This window comes from Babylonia areolata, chromosome 17 (genome assembly GCF_041734735.1).
Source record: "Babylonia areolata isolate BAREFJ2019XMU chromosome 17, ASM4173473v1, whole genome shotgun sequence".
NCBI classification, from domain to species: Eukaryota; Metazoa; Mollusca; class Gastropoda; order Neogastropoda; family Buccinidae; genus Babylonia; species Babylonia areolata.
Genome location: NC_134892.1, coordinates 25,177,527 through 25,199,706, shown reverse-complemented (window position 1 = coordinate 25,199,706; position 22,180 = coordinate 25,177,527). Strand labels below are relative to the sequence as shown.

Sequence of the window (22,180 nt, the reverse complement as noted above, 5' to 3'; positions counted from 1 at the left end):
CCGCGGGGCATGTCTCCATCTCATTTCTACTTTATTTGTAAATTTCAATAAGTATGTAAATTCACATACCATTTGCATACTTAATGTTCCTTCCCTTTCTTCTTGTGTAAGAAGGAAAGAAGCACTCTAGTTGTGATCGTGTGGCTTTGTTGTTTGTTCAGACGATGAAGGAGAAACGCACACCAGTTTGCCCCAACCAAGGAGGCTGTTAGGGCTTGTTTATCATTTTATTTTGTTATTCTTTCTGCATCAGTGCTGCCGATGTTGTTCGTGTTGTTGCTGGTTTTCCTTTTCTGTGGCATCGATTATCATTTCCTTTGTGAGATCAGACTGGAGAGAGAGAGAGAGAGAGAGAGAGAGAGAGAGTGTGTGTGTGTGCGTGAAAGAGAGAGACAGACAGAGAGACAGACACATATGCATATGGATAGAGAGGGTAGACAGACAGACAAGACAGACAGACAGACACAGAGAGAGAGAGAGAGAGAGAGAGAGAGAACACCAGAATTCATGCTGTTGGTTGTGGTAAAATGAATAAATCGATAAATAAATAAATAAATAATTATATATATATATATATATATCCCACGACCTCTGACAAGCACTGCAGGGTGTCAGGGTGTCTCGTCTGGACCCCCTCCCCCTCCCCTAAAACTCCCCACCCCGGACAGATCCAAAGATCCTCTTCCGGATATCAGCCCCACCCCTCCTGCCCCCTCTTCTCTCGCCCCCCCCCCTCCCCACCCACCAGTCACAGCTGGGAATGGCAGGAGGAGGGTGGAGGGAGAGGAAGGTGCATGATGGGAAACGTGAGGGTGCCACCAAGGGAGACAATGTGCCCGCGTCAGGGGACAGTTTGTTTACCGCCACGTGCACCACAAAGGACGGTCTGTGTGTGTGTGTGTGTGCGTGCGTGCGTGCGTGTGAGTGGGTGAGTGAGTGAGTGAATGTGTGTGTGTGTGCGTGTGTGTGTATGAACCTGCTTCAGTCTGTGTGAGATGAGTGTGTGTGTGTGTGTGTGTGTGCGCGCGCGCGCGCGTGTGTGGTTGTGTGTGCGGTGCGCGTGTGAGTGTGTGTGTGCGAGTGTGTGTGTGCGCGTGTGAGTGTGTGTGTGTGTGTGTGTGTGTGTGTGTGTGTGATACCCCACCCCTTCCCTGGCTAATTACACAGATCTGACAATTACTATAGAAGCAGTGTCGTGTCCCCCCCCCACCCCCACCCCGAACCCCCCTCCCTCTCTCTCTCTCTCTATCTCAGACTTCCGCACATGTTTCGCTTGGTTTGGCGAGACAAACAAGCTAATCATCCCCCTCCCCCCTTCCCCCTATCCCTGACTCTAAGGGTAGGGGAGTGAAGAGGCCAATTTGCCACAACCACTGCCCGCACAAAGTGCTGTGTCGTGTCTGAGCGATGCTAAAAAGCCTTTTTCAGGGGACAGGGGAGATGATACGGGTTAAAGAGAGAGAGAGAGGGGACAGACAGAGAGATGGGGGGAAGGAGCGAGAGAGAGGGGGGGAGGGTGAGAGAGAAAGAAGGGATAAGAGAGAGAGAGAGAGAGAGAGAGAGAGAGAGAGAGAAACAGGCAGACAGACAGGCAGGGAGACATTCAGACAGACAAACAGGCAGGCAGACAGACAGTCGGACAGACCAGCAGAGACAGCCATCAGAGGCTGACAAAGTCATTCATATTTCATCAGACAGGATGGTTCACTGTTTCCGTTTCCATTCTTTGGTGCTCACTTTTCTTCCTTCTGCTTTCCCTCTTCGCTTTTTATTTCTCCTTTCTCTCCTCCTTCCTTCCTCCCTTTATGCTTTCTTTACTCCCCATTTCCTTTCTTCCCTTCCTTCCTTCTCTCTTTCTCTTTCCTTTTTTTTTCTTTATTTTCTTGTCCTTACATTCCGTTTCTAATTCATCCTTTCCTTTCCCCTTTCTCTTTCATTCTTCCTTCATTTTTAAGTCTAAAAAAACCCACATGTTTGCCTTGTAATACTCCCAACCTTCTTTTTCTTCTTCTTCTGCAGACAAAGCATCTTTGCTTCTGTTCATTTTCACTAATTGTTTCTCTATTTCTATTCCTTCTTGATCTTCATGCATATAAAACCAGACAAACAAACGCGCGCGCGCGGGCGCGCACACACACACACACACACACAGAGCCAGACAGATCCATCAGACATGGGAGATGTTTGCTGAAAGCTGTATCTTCGACACAAGTTTGGCAGCGAACTGCAGAGAGGAAGGAAAGTGGGGGGTGGGTGGGGGTGTGGGGGGTGATAGGGTGGGGCTATTCCTCATGACACCCGTTTGTCTGGGGCTGGTGTTTGTCCTCTCTCTCTCTCCGTCCCTCCCCGCCTCTCTTTCTCTCTCTCTCTCTCTGTGTGTGTGTGTGTGTGTGTGTGTGTGTGTGTGTGTGTGTGTGTGTGTGTGTGTGTGTGTGTGTGTGTGTGTGTGTGTGTGTGTGTATTTCGCATATGCTTTCTGTGTGTATATGTATTTCATTGTGTGTCAGATATCTAGATTGAAAAAGAGAGCGAGAGAGAGAGAGGGGGGGAGGGGGGAGAGAGGGAGAGAGAGCGAGCGAGCGAGAGAGAGAGAGAGAGAGAGAGAGAGAGAGAGAGAGAGAATCAGACAGACGGAAAGACAGACAGACATACAGACAAACGGACTCAGGGACATACAAGCAGATTCAGACAGATGCGGAAAGAAACACAACATGGAAAATTAAGAACATGTCTGCACGAATCACCGATTATTCCGCCAAAGCAAACATGGTCATTTTCCAGCCATTTACCCCGAAGCTTGTAACAACCATTATCCCCGCCAGTAATGAGACCTCCTGCCCACAACGTCGTGACGAACACACCACGGGGAGAAAGAAGACAACAACAACAATAAATAAAGACCTCAGTCACCATGAAGATACAAACATCAACAACAATAAATAAAGACCTCAGTCAACATGAAGAGAACAACATCAACAACAATAAATAAAGACCTCAGTCACCATGAAGATACAAACATCAACAACAATAAATAAAGACCTCAGTCACCATGAAGATACAAACATCAACAACAATAAATAAAGACCTGAGTCACCATGAAGATACAAACATCAGCAACAATAAATAAAGACCTCAGTCAACATGAAGATACAAACATCAACAATAATAAATAAAGACCAGAGTCACCATGAAGATACAAACGTCAACAACAATAAATAAAGACCAGAGTCACCATGAAGAGAACAACATCAACAACAATAAATAAAGACCTGAGTCACCATGAAGATACAAACATCAACAACAATAAATAAAGACCTGTGTCACCATGAAGATACAAACATCAACAACAATAAATAAAGACCTGAGTCACCATGAAGAGAACAACATCAACAACAATAAATAAAGACCTGAGTCACCATGAAGATACAAACATCAACAACAATAAATAAAGACCTCAGTCAACATGAAGATACAAACATCAACAACAATAAATAAAGACCTGAGTCACCATGAAGAGAACAACATCAACAACAATAAATAAAGACCTGTGTCACCATGAAGATACAAACATCAACAACAATAAATAAAGACCTCAGTCACCATGAAGATACAAACATCAACAACAATAAATACAGACCTCAGTCACCATGAAGATACAAACATCAACAACAATAAATAAAGACCTCAGTCAACATGAAGATACAAACATCAACAACAATAAATAAAGACCTGAGTCACCATGAAGAGAACAACATCAACAACAATAAATAAAGACCTCAGTCACCATGAAGATACAAACATCAACAACAATAAATAAAGACCTGAGTCACCATGAAGATACAAACATCAACCACAATAAATAAAGACCTGAGTCAACATGAAGATACAAACATCAACAACAATAAATAAAGACCTCAGTCAACATGAAGATACAAACATCAACAACAATAAATAAAGACCTGAGTCACCATGAAGAGAACAACATCAACAACAATAAAAAAAGAGACCTGTGTCACCATGAAGATACAAACATCAACAACAATAAAGAAAGACCTGAGTCACCATGAAGATACAAACATCAACAACAATAAAAAAAAAAAAGACCTGAGTCACCATGAAGATACAAACATCAGCAACAATAAATACAGACCTGCGTCACCATGAAGATACAAACGTCAACAACAATAAATAAAGACCAGAGTCACCATGAAGATACAAACATCAACAACAATAAATAAAGACCTGTGTCACCATGAAGATACAAACATCAACAACAATAAATAAAGACCTGTGTCACCATGAAGAGACAAACGTCAACAACAATAAATACAGACCAGAGTCACCATGAAGAGAAAAACGTCAACAACAATAAAGAAAGACCTGAGTCACCATGAAGATACAAACATCAACAACAATAAATAAAGACCTGTGTCACCATGAAGAGACAAACGTCAACAACAATAAATAAAGACCAGAGTCACCATGAAGAGAACAACATCAACAACAATAAATAAAGACCAGAGTCACCATGAAGATACAAACGTCAACAACAATAAATAAAGACCAGAGTCACCATGAAGATACAAACATCAACAACAATAAATAAAGACCTGTGTCACCATGAAGATACAAACATCAACAATAAATAAAGACCTGTGTCACCATGAAGAGAACAACATCAACAACAATAAATAAAGACCAGAGTCACCATGAAGATACAAACATCAACAACAATAAATAAAGACCTCAGTCACCATGAAGAGAACAACAACAACAACAATAAATAAAGACCTGTGTCAACATGGAGAAAAACATCAACAACAATAAATAAAGACGAGAGTCACCATGAAGATACAAACATCAACAACAACAAATAAAGACCTGAGTCACCATGAAGATACAAACATCAACAACAATAAATAAAGACCTGAGTCACCATGAAGAGACAAACATCAACAACAATAAATAAAGACCTGTGTCAACATGGAGAAAAACATCAACAACAATACATAAATACCAGAGTCAACATGAACAGAACAACAACAATAAATAAAGACCTGAGTCAACATGAAGAGAACAACAACAACAACAATAAACAAAGACCAGAGTCAACATGAGAAAAACATCAACAACAATAATTAAAGACCAGAGTCAACATTAAGAAGAAGAAAGAAGAGGAAAGAAGAAGAGGAAACAACAAGAACAAAGAAAAAGAATATAAAACAAGAGAGGCAAGGCCTTCAAGACTCACTTGTGATACACTTTAAAAAAATCCAAGCTTTTTATGTATTGAGTATAATTTCAAAATGTAATGTTTAAGATGAGAAAGATCAGTTTAAAGCAAATTAACTCCCCTAGCATTACAGAGTAATTTCCCTTTTTTACTATCTGCACCAAAACGTTTGCAAAATAAATAAAACTTCCATGCTTAGCAAAAGAAGTTCCTGTTTGAACAAAAAATGATAATAATGACTGCTCTTGTTGTTGGGTCAGAACATCAGATCAAAGTGCCAAGTTTGGAGAATACAAAAAAATATAAATATAACAGTAAATGCAGTTTGCATATAATTAGGCTTCATTTTTTTATTTTTTGTGCCCATGCCAGAGGTGCAATATTGTTTTAAACAAGATGACTGGAAAGAACTGAATTTTTCCTATTTTTATGCCTAATCTGGTGTCAACTGACAAAGTATCTGCAGAGAAAATGTCAATGTTAAAGTTTACCACGGACACACACACACACACACACACACACACACACACACACACACACAACCGAACACCGGGTTAAAACATAGACGCACTTTGTTTACACAAGTGAGTCAAAAATCTGAGAGAAGAGCCGGACCAAAAGAAGAAAGGTGAACACTATGATATCATCTGTCGCCCGAACCTCCAGTTCCAGACACGGAATACCTTTCCAGAAGACAGCGCAAACAGGAGCTAACGATGGGGTAGAGTGTGTGGAAGAGGGGGGGGGGGGGAGTAGAGTGTGTGGAAGGGGGGGGAGAGACTGTGGCGGGGGTGAGGGGTGGATGGAGGTGGGGAGAGGGGGGGTAAGGAGCAGAGGACTGGCGCAGAAAGCAGAACGAGACGCTGGTGTTGTCCACACACAGATCAATATCAACTCTCTCCGCTTTCTATCGCTGTCTTCTTTTACATCACATCTCGTCGCTTGACAAACACCATCACACACACACACACACAGAGGGAGACAGACAGACAGACAGACAGACATATAACAAATCATGGGACACAGGACAGGCTGTCAAACACAAAGAACCAAATGCAATGTGATCACAAAACAAACGATTCCGGTGAAAAGGACGTAGAAAATAAGAAAAAAAAATGCCACAACAACAGAATAAAAAAGAGGAATAGAAAGTGAGAGAGAGACTGGGAGAGAGAGGGAGGGATGGGGTGGGGATGGGGGCAGGGAGGGAGATAGAGGAATGAGAGAGAGAGAGAGTTCTTGTGACAATATCTCCTCTATCAAAGGGAGGTGTGGGCAGGGATCAACACAATCACTTTGCAATAGTAGGAAGAGAGACAGAGAGGTCAAGAGAGATTGAGCGAGAGAGATAGAGAGAGAGAAGGAGCGGGCAGGAGGAGGGCGAATGAGAGACAGAAAGGATGAAAGAAGAAATACAAGAGCAAAGAAAGAAAGAAGAAAAATAAAAGAAATACATGAAGAAATACACACACACACACACACACACACACACACACACACACACACACACACACACGCTCACCTCTTCAACCACTCCACCCCCCATAGCCACAAACACAAAGGAAAGCCATTTCAGACTCAGCAGGTGCCGTTTAAACACCTCCATCACCCCGCCCCCCTTCATCACACCCCTCCATAGACCCCCTCCCCCACCACCCCCCTGACACAGTTCGGAGACAGCACTGCCATGTGACCACTTGCCCTTTGAAACTGATCACCACACATCTACCTTTAAAATGAGGTAGAGAGAGAGAGGGTGTGTGTGTGGGTGGTGGGGGGTGGTGGTGAGGGGGGTGGGGTGGGGGGGGGGGGTAGGGTGAGTGAAAGAGAGAGAAAAGAATACAAGTGGGAGAAAGAGAGAGTGAGTAAAAGAGAGAGATGGAGAGAGCTGGGAGATATAAAGCGAGTGAGTGAGTGCAAAAAAGTTGCACACACACACACACACACACACAGACACACACACACACACACAGACACACACACACACACACACACACAGACACACACACACACACAGAGGTGGGGATGGGGGCGAGAGGAGGTCAACAAAATTTAATATACAGTGAGGTAAATGATACACAATCCATTTCCTGACTCAAAGCGTGTCTGGGGGTACTTCCGCACTTTCCCTCCTCCTAGATGCTGTTGTATTGTATTGTATTGTATTGTATTGTATTGTACTGTACTGTACTGTATTGTATTGTATTGTATTGTATTGTACTGTATTGTATTGTACTGTATTGTATTGTACTGTACTGTATTGTATTGTATTGTACTGTATTGTATTGTATTGCATCGTCTTGTCTCGTCTTGAAGTGTCTTTTCTTGAAGTGTAGTGTAGTGTTGTAGTGTGGTGTAGTGTAGTGTTGTAGAGTGGTGTAGTATAGTGTCGTGTAGTGTTGTACTGTTGTAGTGTAGTGTAGTGTAGTGTTGTAGTGTGGTGTAGTGTAGTGTTGTAGAGTGGTGTAGTATAGTGTCGTGTAGTGTTGTAATGTTGTAGTGTAGTGTAGTGTCACTAGTGTCATAACAGATTTCTCTTCGTAAATTTTGGGGTGCTCTCCCAGTGCAACGCCGATTTCTGTACGCGATTTACCATCAACGTACTTTATATATATATAATTTCGTTTGTTGCCGTGGGTTCTCTTACGTGTGTTATGCATGCTGCACACGGGGCCTTGGTTAATGTCTGATGGGAATGCAGTAGATGTGAGGTCCCGGGATGCCGTGTGACATGGACTGCAGGCAAGGGACATCACCTCCACTGCCTGCCCGGACACAAATCTGATTGGTCCACGTCTGATTCACTGGTAGCACCCCACTCCCTTTGTACACGTGTGTGTGTGTGTGTGTGTGTGTGTGTGTGTGTGTGTGTGAACGATACAGTACCGCAGGAAACACAGACATTGGGAAAAAAACAAGGAGGAGGGAGAGGAAGAGGAGGAGGAAGAAGAGAGAGAGGAGGAGTGGGGGAATGGTGGGTATACAGCTGTCCCCCCCTCATTCTCCCCTTTAACCCCCAACAACCCCCTCTCCATATTTCTGTAGCCCTTAATACCCAACAAAACATTTGGAGCGGAGATAAGAGAGAGAGAGGTGTAAGGAAAGAACAGACAAAGATAAAGAACAGATTTGTTTTCCACAGAGCTGCTGTCTCCTGCCGGAAAACACGTTGTGCAGCCCTCGGTATTCACCTTCCTCCTTGACCTGCCTGATCCCGTCTGTCTCGCTGTGTCTGTTCATATATGTCTGTCTCTCTGTGTCTTTTTCTCTCTGTTCGTTCGTCTGTGATTGTTTGTCTCGCTGTGTCTGTTCCTCTATGTCTGTCTGTCTCTTTCTCTCTTTCTCTGTTCGTCTGTCTGTGATTGTTTGTCTCGCTGTGTCTGTTCCTCTATGTCTGTCTGTCTCTTTCTCTGTTCGTCTGTCTGTGATTGTTTGTCTCGCTGTGTCTGTCCGTCTGTCTCCGTATCGTTTTTTTTCTCCATCTCTGTATTATCTATCTCTGTCTGCCTCTTTCTTTACAGATTTATTTCTGTCTGTCTTTCTATGTCTGTTCATCTGTCTGTCTGTCTGTCATTCTGTCCGTGTGGGTCTGTCTGTCTCTCCTCTTGTTTTTTTTTAAATAGTTTTTCGCTGTATGCTGTTCCATTTTGTTTGTCAGTCTCTTTCTCTTTGTGTGACTGTTTCTGACTTCCTCCCCTCCCTCCCTCCCTCTCCCCCTCCCTCGATCGCTCTCTCTCTCTCTGCTCCCCCCTCTCTCTCTCCTCCCCCCTCCCCCTACAGCCCTGTCCATGGTGTTGCAGTAGGACAGGCCCAGAGTGGTGAAGACACGGCAGGGTGTGGTGACGCTGTGATCAGGTGTTACGTGAGGCAGCAGTGTGTAATGACCACACTTTGTGACACCCTGCACTGACTGCTCTATCAGGTGTTACTTGAGGCAGCAGTGTGCAATGACCACACTTTGTGACACCCTGCACTGACTGCTCTATCAGGTGTTACTTGAGGCAGCAGTGTGTAATGACCACACTTTGTGACACCCTGCACTGACTGCTCTATCAGGTGTTACTTGAGGCAGCAGTGTGTAATGACCACACTTTGTGACACCCTGCACTGACTGCTCTATCAGGTGTTACTTGAGGCAGCAGTGTGCAATGACCACACTTTGTGACACCCTGCACTGACTGCTCTGTCAACTATCAGGTGTTACTTGAGGCAGCAGTGTGCAATGACCACACTTTGTGACACCCTGCACTGACTGCTCTGTCAACTATCAGGTGTTACTTGAGGCAGCAGTGTGTAATGACCACACTTTGTGACACCCTGCACTGACTGCTCTATCAGGTGTTACTTGAGGCAGCAGTGTGTAATGACCACACTTTGTGACACCCTGCACTGACTGCTCTGTCAACTATCAGGTGTTACTTGAGGCAGCAGTGTGTAATGACCACACTTTGTGACACCCTGCACTGACTGCTCTATCAGGTGTTACTTGAGGCAGCAGTGTGTAATGACCACACTTTGTGACACCCTGCACTGACTGCTCTGTCAACTATCAGGTGTTACTTGAGGCAGCAGTGTGTAATGACCACACTTTGTGACACCCTGCACTGACTGCTCTATCAGGTGTTACTTGAGGCAGCAGTGTGTAATGACCACACTTTGTGACACCCTGCACTGACTGCTCTATCAGGTGTTACTTGAGGCAGCAGTGTGCAATGACCACACTTTGTGACACCCTGCACTGACTGCTCTATCAGGTGTTACTTGAGGCAGCAGTGTGTAATGACCACACTTTGTGACACCCTGCACTGACTGCTCTATCAGGTGTTACTTGAGGCAGCAGTGTGTAATGACCACACTTTGTGACACCCTGCACTGACTGCTCTATCAGGTGTTACTTGAGGCAGCAGTGTGCAATGACCACACTTTGTGACACCCTGCACTGACTGCTCTGTCAACAATCAGGTGTTACTTGAGGCAGCAGTGTGTAATGACCACACTTTGTGACACCCTGCACTGACTGCTCTATCAGGTGTTACTTGAGGCAGCAGTGTGCAATGACCACACTTTGTGACACCCTGCACTGACTGCTCTATCAGGTGTTACTTGAGGCAGCAGTGTGCAATGACCACACTTTGTGACACCCTGCACTGTCTGCTCTGTCAACAATCAGGTGTTACTTGAGGCAGCAGTGTGTAATGACCACACTTTGTGACACCCTGCACTGTCTGCTCTGTCAACAATCAGGTGTTACTTGAGGCAGCAGTGTGTAATGACCACACTTTGTGACACCCTGCACTGACTGCTCTGTCAACTATCAGGTGTTAGTTGAGGCAGCAGTGTGTAATGACCACACTTTGTGACACCCTGCACTGACTGCTCTGTCAACTATCAGGTGTTACTTGAGGCAGCAGTGTGTAATGACCACACTTTGTGACACCCTGCACTGACTGCTCTGTCAACTATCAGGTGTTACTTGAGGCAGCAGTGTGCAGTGACCACACTTTGTGACACCCTGCACTGACTGCTCTGTCAACTATCAGGTGTTACTTGAGGCAGCAGTGTGCAATGACCACACTTTGTGACACCCTGCACTGACTGCTCTGTCAACTATCAGGTGTTACTTGAGGCAGCAGTGTGCAGTGACCACACTTTGTGACGCCCTGCACTGACCGCTGTGTCAACTATCAGGTGTCACTTGAGGCAGCAGTGTGCAATGACCACACTTTGTGACACCCTGCACTGACTGCTCTGTCAACTATCAGGTGTTACTTGAGGCAGCAGTGTGTAATGACCACACTTTGTGACACCCTGCACTGACTGCTCTATCAGGTGTTACTTGAGGCAGCAGTGTGTAATGACCACACCTTGTGACACCCTGCACTGACTGCTCTATCAGGTGTTACTTGAGGCAGCAGTGTGTAATGACCACACTTTGTGACACCCTGCACTGACTGCTCTATCAGGTGTTACTTGAGGCAGCAGTGTGCAATGACCACACTTTGTGGCACCCTGCACTGACTGCTCTATCAGGTGTTACTTGAGGCAGCAGTGTGCAATGACCACACTTTGTGACACCCTGCACTGACTGCTCTGTCAACTATCAGGTGTTACTTGAGGCAGCAGTGTGCAATGACCACACTTTGTGACACCCTGCACTGACTGCTCTATCAGGTGTTACTTGAGGCAGCAGTGTGTAATGACCACACTTTGTGGCACCCTGCACTGACTGCTCTATCAGGTGTTACTTGAGGCAGCAGTGTGTAATGACCACACTTTGTGACACCCTGCACTGACTGCTCTATCAGGTGTTACTTGAGGCAGCAGTGTGCAATGACCACACCTTGTGACACCCTGCACTGACTGCTCTATCAGGTGTTACTTGAGGCAGCAGTGTGCAATGACCACACTTTGTGGCACCCTGCACTGACTGCTCTGTCAACTATCAGGTGTTACTTGAGGCAGCAGTGTGTAATGACCACACTTTGTGACACCCTGCACTGACTGCTCTGTCAACTATCAGGTGTTACTTGAGGCAGCAGTGTGCAATGACCACACTTTGTGACACCCTGCACTGACTGCTCTGTTAACTGGCGTCTTTCCTTTCGCTATCACAGCCCTTCTTTCTGCTTTTTCTCTTTTGGTGCCAGCACGTGTTTGTGAGTGTGTGTGTGTGTGTGTGTGTGTGTGTGTGTGATAGAGAGAGAAAGAGTGTGTGTGTGTGTGAGAGAGAGAGAGAGAGAGTGGGTGTGTGCGTGTGTGCGCATGTGTGTGCGTATGTGTGTGCGTGCGTGCATGTGTGCGAGTGTAATGTGTACGAGTGTAATTGTGTGTGTGTGTGTGTGTGTGTGTGTGTGTGTGTGTGTGTGTGTGTGTGTGTGTGTGTGTGTGTGTGTGTGTGTGTGTGTGTTCTGTGTGCGTGCGTGCGTGTGTGCGAGTGTAAATGCATGGGTGCTTCTGTGTGTGTATGCATATATGTGTATGTGTGAAGGATTGAGCGTGTGCGTTCGCGCACAGTTGTGCATGTTCACTTACATGTGTGTGTGTGTCCCTGACTGCCTGAACAGACCAACACCTTTCTTCCTTCTCTTCGTTTCTATTTCCCCTATTCTTTCTTGCTTTCTCCTTCTCTTTTACGTTTTGCAGTATGGAGGTGTGTGTGTGTGTGGGGGGGGGGGGGGTACGGGGGGTGGGGGGGTGGGGGGTGAGAGGAGGGGGGGTGAGAGGAGGGGGGGGGTAGAGGAGGTGGGCGGGGCGGGAGGGAGAAAGGAGGACGTAGGGAGGAGGTTGAGGAGATGGGAGGGGGGGGGGATGCTATCACTCTGTCACCTCATCTCTGATACTTGACATTTAGCAAACACCACCCCACCCCCTCACCCCCTATCCGCTCTCTCTCCCCCTCTCCAACCTAAAAAATCCCTTCAATGCACGGCATAAATCCTTCTAATGAAGGCAAGAAGATGCAGGGAAAAAATGGAGGGAGAGGGGGGGGGGGGGTGCAGGAGGGGGGGGGGGAGGGGAAGCGAATGAGAAAGGATGGGTGGGCGGGTGATACGGGGAACACTGAAATTGAAATAAAGGGAGATGTGTTGAGAAAGGCAGCGGAGATTTGGAGACAGTGAAGCTGAGAGAGAAAGAAAAAGGGCAGAGAGAGAGAGGGGTGGGGAGGTGGGTGGGGAGGGAGGGAGAGAGAGAGAGAGAGAAAGAAAGAGAGAGAGAAAGAGAGAGAGTGAAAGGGAGAGAGAGAGAGAGAGAGAGAGAGAGAGAGAGAGTGTGAAAGGGAGAGAGGACATAGGGGAGAATTTCTTGCAAATTTGTCATCTCTACGAATACCAGAACGACGATCTATTTCAGAGCAATCCATTTTTTCGTTATCATGAATGCCTCTCTATCTTTCTGTCTCTGTCTCTCTCTATCTCTGTCTCCCTCTCTCTATCTAGTATGGATCAAAGAATCAAGTGAACAAAGCGTATTGTTTCTGATGAAATCCAGATCACGTTTTTCATATTATTATTTGGTTTTGGTTTTGTTGTGAAACAGAGCTATTTCTTTCACGTTTACTTTTGGCGAATCCGTTTTCCAGACTATCTCTAATATTTGTCCACAAGACATTTGCATTTATATCAGACTGGTTTTCCCAAACACAGCTGTAATCGTTTTGCATAAATACATTTATTTCAATATTAGCCATGGACATAAACGCGCACTCTCATTCTCACTCTCCTCTCTCTCTCTCTCTCTCTCTCTCTCTCTCACACATACACAGACAAAAATGTGGAGGACAGAAATTAAAAGAAGGAAAATAAAGAGAAGAAAGGGGAAGAGGGATGAAGGAGAAGGAAGAGGAATGAAGGAGGAAGAGGAAGGAGAAGAAGGGGGAGAGGAATGAAGGAGAAGGAAGAGGAAGGAAAAGAAGGGGGAGAGGAATGAAGGAGAAGGAAGAGGAATGAAGGAGGAAGAGGAAGGAAAAGAAGGGGGAGAGGAATGAAGGAGAAGGAAGAGGAATGAAGGAGGAAGAGGAAGGAAAAGAAGGGGGAAGAGGAATGAAGGAGGAAGAGGAAGGAAAAGAAGGGGGAAGAGGAATGAAGGAGGAAGAGGAAGGAAAAGAAGGGGGAAGAGGAATGAAGGAGGAGGAAGAGGAAGGAAAAGAAGGGGGAGAGGAATGAAGGAGGATGAAGAGGAAGGAAAAGAAGGGGGAAGAGGAATGGAGGATGAAGAGGAAGGAAAAGAAGGGGGAAGAGGAATGGAGGAGGAAGAGGAAGGAAAAGAAGGGGAAGAGGAAGGAAAAGAAGGGGAAGAGGAAAGAAAAGAAGGGGAAGAGGAATGAAGGAGGAGGAAGAGGAAGGAAAAGAAGGGGGAGAGGAATGGAGGAGGAAGAGGAAGGAGAAGGAAGATGAATGAAGGAGAAGGGGGAGGAAGGGGAATGAAGGAGAAGGGGGAGGAAAAGGAGAAGGGGATGAGGAGGAGGAGAGGGGGGTGTGAAGGAGAAGGGGGAAGGAGGAGGAGGAAGACACCCCCCCCCCCCACCCCCAACAGAGAGCAGCAATACCGACACAAACCCTCAGTGCTGCACGCTGATTGCGCAAGGTAAAGCCAACAGACTGCCAACCCAGCGTTTCAACCCCGGGTACATCATCAACACCTCTTCAAACGACAACCCTTTTTCTTTCTGTCTTTTTCCCGGCCTATTTCTGACCTCTCCGTGCACATCGCATTGCTCGTCGCATCAGCAAAACGAGGAGAAACACTCCATCTGAACTTCTGCTACGAGGTGGGCGGGTGGAGAGAGGGGTGGTGGTGGTGGTGGTGGGTGCAGAATGTCATCACCTAGTTACCCCCCTCCTCCATCCCCACTGGTAACAGAACTCCCCCCCCCCCCCATCCCAACCTTTGGAGGGAAGAAGAAAAACAGTTTGCATTACCCATCGTGAAGGTTTTAATGAGGGGAAGAGCAGGAATTAAAGAACGGGAAGACTTCAGCAACTTTTCTTATTGTGCTTTCTTCTCTGCCACAATCCCTGTGACCTTTCTCTGTCTCTGTCTCCCCCTCTCTCTCTCTGTCTCCTTGTGTCTCTCTGTATCTCTGTATCTCTCTCTCTCTCTCTGTCTCCCTGAGTATCTCTCTGTCTCTGTCTGTCTGTCTCTGTCTCTCTCTGTAACTTGATAGATGTCAATAGCGTCATAGCGTAGATAGAAGAAAAGGAAAGATTTTTGTTTTCACGAACTTCTAAAAAAAGAAGAAAGATCGTTTGGAGTTAGAGAATTTGACTCCAAATCTGTTATCTTTTCCTTTCCATTTTGTTTCATTGTTTCCAACATTATTGTTCCGATTCACACCCCCCATGTTATTACAGCTGTATAGCTAATGAAATTGAGCATTTCAGTGTTCTCTCTCCCTGTGTGTGTGTGTGTGTGTGTGTGTGTGTGTGTGTGTGTGTGTGTGTGGTGTGGTGTGGTGTGGTGGTGGTGTGTGTGTCAGTGTGCACTTTGTGAGGCTGTAATATGTGACGATATCCACGGGGCTTTGTTCAGTGTATGCAGTAATGTGTTTCTCTTATTGTTGTTCAGTGTGTGTTGTATGCAGTAATGTGTTTCTCTTATTGTTGTTCCGTGTGTGTTGTGTGCAGTAATGTTTCTCTTATTGTTGTTCAGTGTGTGTTGTGTGCAGTAATGTGTTTCTCTTATTGTTGTTCCCTATGTGTTGTGTGCAGTAATGTGTTTCTCTTATTGTTGTTCAGTGTGTGTTGTGTGCAGTAATGTGTTTCTCTGATTGCTGTTCAGTGTGTGTTGTATGCAGTAATGTGTTTCTCTTATTGTTGTTCAGTGTGTGTTGTGTGCAGTAATGTGTTTCTCTTATTGTTGTTCAGTGTGTGTTGTATGCAGTAATGTGTTTCTCTTATTGTTGTTCCGTGTGTGTTGTATGCAGTAATGTGTTTCTCTTATTGTTGTTCCGTGTGTGTTGTGTGCAGTAATGTGTTTCTCTGATTGTTGTTCCGTGTGTGTTGTATGCAGTAATGTGTTTCTCTGATTGTTGTTCAGTGTGTGTTGTGTGCAGTAATGTGTTTCTCTGATTGTTGTTCCGTGTGTGTTGTATGCAGTAATGTGTTTCTCTTATTGTTGTTCAGTGTGTGTTGTATGCAGTAATGTGTTTCTCTTATTGTTGTTCCGTGTGTGTTGTATGCAGTAATGTGTTTCTCTTGTTGTTCAGTGTGTGTTGTGTGCAGTAATGTGTTTCTCTTATTGTTGTTCAGTGTGTGTTGTGTGCAGTAATGTGTTTCTCTTATTGTTGTTCAGTGTGTGTTGTGTGCAGTAATGTGTTTCTCTTATTGTTGTTCCGTGTGTGTTGTATGCAGTAATGTGTCTCTCTTATTGTTGTTCAGTGTGTGTTGTGTGCAGTAATGTGTTTCTCTTATTGTTGTTCCGTGTGTGTTGTGTGCAGTAATGTGTTTCTCTTGTTGTTGTTCAGTGTGTGTTGTATGCAGTAATGTGTTTCTCTTATTGTTGTTCAGTGTGTGTTGTATGCAGTAATGTGTTTCTCTTGTTGTTGTTCAGTGTGTGTTGTATGCAGTAATGTGTTTCTCTTATTGTTGTTCAGTGTGTGTTGTGTGCAGTAATGTGTTTCTCTTGTTGTTGTTCAGTGTGTGTTGTGTGCTGTAATGTGTTTCTCTTGTTGTTGTTCAGTGTGTGTTGTGTGCAGTAATGTGTTTCTCTGATTGTTGTTCTGTGTGTGTTGTGTGCAGTAATGTGTTTCTCTTATTGGTGTTCTGTGTGTGTTGTGTGCAGTAATGTGTTTCTCTTATTGTTGTTCAGTGTGTGTTGTGTGCAGTAATGTGTTTCTCTTGTTGTTGTTCCGTTGGTACTGTTGGATTTCTACTGTCACAGGTCACCCTTTTCAAAATCCTCCTCCTCCCCCTTCTTCTTCTTTTCTCTCTCTCTCTCTCTCTCTCTCTCTCTCTCTCTCTCTCTCTCTCTCTCTCTCTCTCTCTCTCTCTCCCTCCCCCCTGAACTCCTGAATACAAAAAATCAGTTACGAAATGAGTTAGACATCGATTTTATTTTGGAGAATGCATGAGTCTAGACTGCCTTGCAAATCTCAACAACATGTCATCTGATCTGCTCGCACGTGGCAAAAGAAACAGCGCAAGCAATGTACGTTGAAAATAATTATGTTCTTGTCGTGTGGCCTAATCACAGCGTAGCGAGGACTGATGGCTTTCTTCGGATTAATCCTGTGTAAATGACAATGATGAGATCTTCATGTTAACAATGGTGAAAGGTTTAATGTTGGAGGAATTTGCTGTACTATACCCGATGCCAAAACCATTTACTTATCAATGTGGACAGGCACTTGCATAAGTGCACTGATAATATCTAGACGTGACTTTATGAAACTGCAGAGCATTGTTACCGTTACAGGGTAAAGAATGAAGCTGATTTATCACGGCCAAGTGGCCAGGAAGAGAAAGAAAAGGAAGTGCACATTATTCTGTCCTGTCCGGTCCTGAATGACTAAAGAATACACTCCATTCCATTGACATTCTATGTATTCCCCAGTTAGTCACACTGTCGTTATTTGTGGTATCTGGACACTACCAAATTGTCAGCAACAAAAACACAAATACAACAACAACAACAACAGTGACAACGGAAAAAAACAATAACCACGACAATACGTTGCACTGCCTTGCGATGCGTTCCATTGTAGTGTAGTGTAGTGTAGTGTAGTGTAGTGTAGTGTAGTGTAGTGCAATGCACTGCAGTGCAGCGTAGTATAGTGTAGTGGGGTGTGGCATTGTAGCGTAATGTGTAGCGCAGTGCAGTGTAGTGCAGTGCAGTGTTGTGTAGTACTGAATACAGTGGTGTGGCATTGTAGCGTAATGTGTAGCGCAGTGCAGTGTAGTGTTGTGCAGTGTAGTGTTGTGCAGTGTTGAACAGAGTACAGTGGTGTGACATTGTAGCGTAATGTGTAGCGCAGTGCAGTGTAGTGTTGTGCAGTGTTGAACAGAGTACAGTGGTGTGACATTGTAGCGTAATGTATAGTGCAGTGCAGTGTAGTGTTGTGCAGTGTAGTGTAGTGCAGTGTTGAACAGAGTACAGTGGTGTGACATTGTAGCGTAATGTATAGTGCAGTGCAGTGTAGTGTTGTGCAGTGTAGTGTTGTGCAGTGTTGAACAGAGTACAGTGGTGTGACATTGTAGCGTAATGTATAGTGCAGTGCAGTGTAGTGTTGTGCAGTGTAGTGTTGTGCAGTGTTGAACAGAGTACAGTGGTGTGACATTGTAGCGTAATGTATAGTGCAGTGCAGTGTAGTGTTGTGCAGTGTAGTGTTGTGCAGTGTTGAACAGAGTACAGTGGTGTGACATTGTAGCGTAATGTGTAGCGCAGTGCAGTGTAGTGTAGTACAGTGTTGTGTAGTACTGAGTACACTGGTGTGGCATTGTAGCGTAATGTGTAGCGCAGTGTAGCGTAGCGCAGGGCACCTTAGCGCTGTGTAGTTCACAGCACCACACTGCACAGAATTCTGGACAAAACAACAGCATTTGTTTCTTCTCACAAAGAACAGTCATACCACACACTTATTCCTACTTTTTCTGTAAATATGATCAAAAACCAACACACACACACACACACACACACACACACACACAAAACAAAACAAAACAAAAAAAACACACACAAAAAAACACAAAAAAAAACGGCCACCCCCAAGAGCCAGCATTGCAGTCTGCCAGCACACTGTGATTGATCACAGCCACACACTGCCCACAAATGGCCGGGCCAACAAACCATCAGGGTGTCCACACATCACTGAGCACCGCTCTCTTTACTCCTGTCTTTACTCAGCGGCGCAGTGTTGACCAACGCCTCCCCCAGGTAAACAATCCCCCGGATCATTTCCATATTTCCGCAGTGAAGGGCCGCCCCGCCGCGGGAAAAACGACATGATGAAGAGGGGGAGGGAAACAAAGGGGGATAATGATGGCTGACAAAGTGCACAGTCGGTGGCCTGCTCCGACAAACAGCCGGCTGATTGGGAACAAATGTCTGTGAAGGATGACGGCGTCAGGCACGTCACGGGACGTCCCCTAACTCCCTGCTGATTGTTCCCCCTGTCGTTGTCAGCCTCGCCAGGTGACGCCACTGGTAGGGATCGTAATGAACAGGGCAGTGTGTGTGGTGTGTGTGGTGTGTGTGTGACGGAAGGACAGTGGGTGCTCCCATGGCCAAGGAATGAACAATTCACACCTCCCCCTCTCCCCACCCCCCATGATAGCGCAGTGTTTTGGTCCCTGTCCCAGTCCCAGCCATCTGGTTTATCGCTGCAATCTGCATGTCTGATGGAGCAGGGAATCACGTTTGTTCAGTCAACCAGCACACGGTGCGAAAGCTTTCTACACTGACCACATATTCCATCTGGGCAGTGTCAAACCCTTGGAATCAGTGTGGCGTTGTTCAGTTACATCTGTTCATCCTTGCACACCACTAGCACTGCATACATCTCTCAAAGTCGTGGAAGTTTGTAGCAGAAGTAACAACAGTAACAGCATCAGTAACGTTACAGTGGTTACCAGAATTCATTGAGTGAGTGATTGGACGATACAGCACTGTGTAAACAGTGTCCCTGTCAGGCCATGGAACCAAATCACACACACACACACACACACACACACACACACTATATATATATATATATATATATATAAAAAGATATATATATATATATATATATATATATATATATATATATATAAAGTGTGTTTTCTCTCTGTCTGCCTGTCTCTGTCTCTCGTTAATATTGGTATTTAACATTCATATTAACACACACAGTTACATTTTGTTGTCGAATTTTATCAGAAATGTATTTTGTTTGCATCTGTTTTTATAGGGGCTGTTGGCCGAAGTCATTAAAATCATTCAGTGCTCTCTCTCTCTCTTCTGTATATAGACATGTATACACACACACACACACACACACACACACACACACACACACACACACACACATCCATACTGACAACTGGTCTTTGAGAACTGCTTAACCCGCAGCATCACACTGGTTCATGACAAAGTGACCGACCCTCTCGTGTCAGGTACACAAGGACTACAGACACCAACCCGTCCACGTAAGACTGACTAACCATAATAAAACGAAGCGATAAGAAAAAACACTCATTCTAGTACATACAAGAAAGGAAATAAATCGTTTAGATCCAGTACAGGGCAAACATGTGCTGGGGGCAGGGGGGTGTACAATCAATGAACAAAACAGTAGTGGTTTTAGGAAGACTGAATCGTGTCGATTGTCGATGTTCCGTCACCCATACTAGTGACTGTAGACAGAAAACAGCGCTATAGTCAGTTCTCCAGTGCTAGTCATGTCTGGGGGTCAACACATACTAGTGACTGTAGACAGAAAACAGCGCTACAGTCAGTTCAATGCTAGTCATGTCTGGGGGTCAACACATACTAGTGACTGTAGACAGAAAACAGCGCTACAGTCAGTTCAATGCTAGTCATGTCTGGGGGTCAACACATACTAGTGACTGTAGACAGAAAACAGCGCTATAGTCAGTTCAGTGCTAGTCATGTCTGGGGGTCAACACATACTAGTGACTGTAGACAGAAAACAGCGCTACAGTCAGTTCAATGCTAGTCATGTCTGGCAGTCAACACATACTAGTGACTGTAGACAGAAAACAGCGCTATAGTCAGTTCAGTGCTAGTCATGTCTGGGGGTCAACACATACTAGTGACTGTAGACAGAAAACAGCGCTACAGTCAGTTCAGTGCTAGTCATGTCTGGGCAGTCAACACATACTAGTGACTGTAGACAGAAAACAGCGCTACAGTCAGTTCAATGCTAGTCATGTCTGGGGGTCAACACATACTAGTGACTGTAGACAGAAAACAGCGCTACAGTCAGTTCAATGCTAGTCATGTCTGGCAGTCAACACATACTAGTGACTGTAGACAGAAAACAGCGCTATAGTCAGTTCAGTGCTAGTCATGTCTGGGGGTCAACACATACTAGTGACTGTAGACAGAAAACAGCGCTACAGTCAGTTCAATGCTAGTCATGTCTGGCAGTCAACACATACTAGTGACTGTAGACAGAAAACAGCGCTATAGTCAGTTCTCCAGTGCTAGTCATGTCTGGCAGTCAACACATACTAGTGACTGTAGACAGAAAACAGCGCTATAGTCAGTTCAATGCTAGTCATGTCTGGGGGTCAACCAAATCTTATTTTAGTTTGCTTATGCATTTTTTATTCATTTTGTTTATCGACTGATTTATCTAATTGTCTATTTGTTTGTTCGTTTATTCATTCTTTATTTTGTGGTGGATGTGGTGGGTGGGAGGGATGTGGTGGGAGGGATGTGGTGGGTGGGTGTGGTGGGTGGGAGGGATGTGGTGGGTGGGTGTGGTGGGTGTGAGGGGGCAATGGCGGTGTATTGTTTGCTTGTTTGTTCCACGTCATGCTTTGCTTTGCTCTTTTATGGCCAACAAAGGAACCCGACACCGCAAACACACACACACACGCACGCACGCGCACGGACACGCACGCACGCACACACATACACACACACGCACGCACACACACACACACATGCGCGCGTGCGTGCGCGCGCCAAAGGCCTGATGTGACGTGGACACATGATGAGAGGTATCATGTGACAGGCAATCACAAGGCACCATCAGTGCTGATCATCACACATGATCAATGGTGCTTTGTACCGTCATGCTAACACAACACTTCTCCACTCCACCTGCACACACACACACACACACACACACACTCACACACAGTCTCTCTCTCTCTCTCTCTCTCTCTCTCTCTCTCTCTCTCTCACACACACACACACACACACTTCCATGCAGACACCCATTCACACAAAAACGCATGCGAGTGAATGCATACACATACACGGACGCTAATACACACGCACACGCTTGCATACATTTATTATCCTCTTCTCTCTCCCCCCTTCTCTGTATTTCTCCTTCTCTCTGTCTATCTTATCCCCCTCAACCTCTCTCCCACCCACTCTCTGTTTCTGTCTGTCTATTTCTCCTCCTCTCTGTCTATCTTATCCCCCTCAACCTCTCTCCCACCCACTCTCTGTTTCTGTCTGTCTATTTCTCCTCCTCTCTGTCTATCTTATCCCCCTCAACCTCTCTCCCATCCACTCTCTGTTTCTGTCTGTCTATTTCTCCTCCTCTCTGTCTATCTTATCCCCCTCAACCTCTCTCCCACCCACTCTCTGTTTCTGTCTGTCTGTCGGTCTATTTCTCCTCCTCTCTGTCTATCTTATCCCCCTCAACCTCTCTCCCACCCACTCTCTGTTTCTGTCTGTCTATTTCTCCTCCTCTCTGTCTATCTTATCCCCCTCAACCTCTCTCCCACCCACTCTCTGTTTCTTTCTTTTTTTTTTTTTTTTTTTTTTTTT

General features: G+C 45.3%; 1 protein-coding gene across 2 annotated transcripts in view; it reads right to left on the bottom strand.

Annotated features, from left to right (window-relative positions):
* Positions 1-22,180, bottom strand: part of LOC143291778 (protein turtle homolog A-like) — an 841,736-nt gene that overhangs the window by 301,111 nt on the left and 518,445 nt on the right. The gene's annotated exons all lie outside the window — the stretch shown is intronic.